This window comes from Procambarus clarkii, chromosome 61 (genome assembly GCF_040958095.1).
Source record: "Procambarus clarkii isolate CNS0578487 chromosome 61, FALCON_Pclarkii_2.0, whole genome shotgun sequence".
Lineage (NCBI taxonomy): Eukaryota > Metazoa > Arthropoda > Malacostraca > Decapoda > Cambaridae > Procambarus > Procambarus clarkii.
In genome coordinates, this window is record NC_091210.1 from 19027260 (window position 1) to 19028821 (window position 1562).

Below are 1562 nucleotides of genomic sequence, written 5' to 3' on the forward strand. Positions count from 1 at the left end.
AACTAATATAATAATAACGAGAGAGACAGAAAAAACCACGAAAATCAAGCTAAGAGAAAGAAAACAAAAAAATTCCCCTCAGAAAACTTAAATTCCTGATCATTCCACACAGAGACACACCCACTACATCACTCTACACACTGATAGGTGCTCCCAGCGGCAGTCTACATCAACCATCTCACTATTTACATACTAATAACGTAATCAATCACACTTATGCAGATCTGTCCTGCCAACAGAGGGACCAGAAAGCTGAATTATACTCTCATGTATATGTCTGAGGCTCGTGATATATATGTGTCATGTATATCACCTGATCGGGTGATGTGTATGACATCCTGACATCTGACGTTCTGATGGGAGGATTCCTGATGTCCCTTCTCTCTAGGAAAGAGAGAAGGGACATCAGAAGTCAGTAGGTGTGTTACTGAGGCAATAATAAGTTGCTCTCTGACGTGAGAACTTCATAGTGAGCTTTTCAGATCAAATATATGGAATATCTGAAGCCTCAGAGTAGGGGAGGCTTCACTACTGAACATCTGGAATACTTTTTCTTGATTCAAGGCTTCACTTGAGCGAAGATTCTTGAAATAACGAATCATCTGGAGCCTGGCATAAGTCCTAACAACCTCTGGAGGGTTGTTTAGGCTACCACAACAGTTTACTCCACAACCAGCAAGTATACTTTTAGTTCTGGACTATGCTCAGGACTATAGTAAACTTTCAGTGAATATATACCGAGAAGCGGAGTATACCTCTATATGTATTACGATGTGAGCATAGAGGCAAATAGTATATCTGCATTTATGGGCACACAAGAGGCTCTACATCATACTATTAAGGGACCACAAGAAACTCCACCTATCATGCTATTAAGGGACCACAAGAAACTCCACATATCATGCTATTAAGGGACCACAAGAGGCTCCACCTATCATGCCATTAAGGGACCACAAGAGGCTCCACCTATCATGCTATTAAGGGACCACAAGAGGCTCCACCTATCATGCCATTAAGGGACCACAAGAGGCTCCACCTATCATGCCATTAAGGGCACACAAGAGGCTCTACATCATGCTATTAAGGGCACACAAGAGGCTCTACATCATGCTATTAAGGGCACACAAGAGGCTCTACATCATGCTATTAAGGGCACACAAGAGGCTCTACATCATGCTATTAAGGGACCACAAGAGGCTCCACCTATCATGCCATTAAGGGCACACAAGAGGCTCTACATCATGCTATTAAGGGACCACAAGAGGCTCTACATCATGCTATTAAGGCACCACAAGCGGCTCCAACAACCAATACACTGAAGAGGAACGAAAGAGTTTCTCTCAAACAAACTCAATTTACCACAAGAACGGAAACTAATTTCTTGCATATTTAGAAACCTCTAAGAGCGTCCTCAGAGCTCCTCTTCGCCTCTATTATGCAATGTTTAGGAGATCGTTCATGTGGTAATCATGTCTCAGCAGGCGGGGATAGTGTTCTAGTGAACACCCCACAAACTACCATAGTAAATATCATTCATGGCAGTGAAAACTTTGAACAACTTT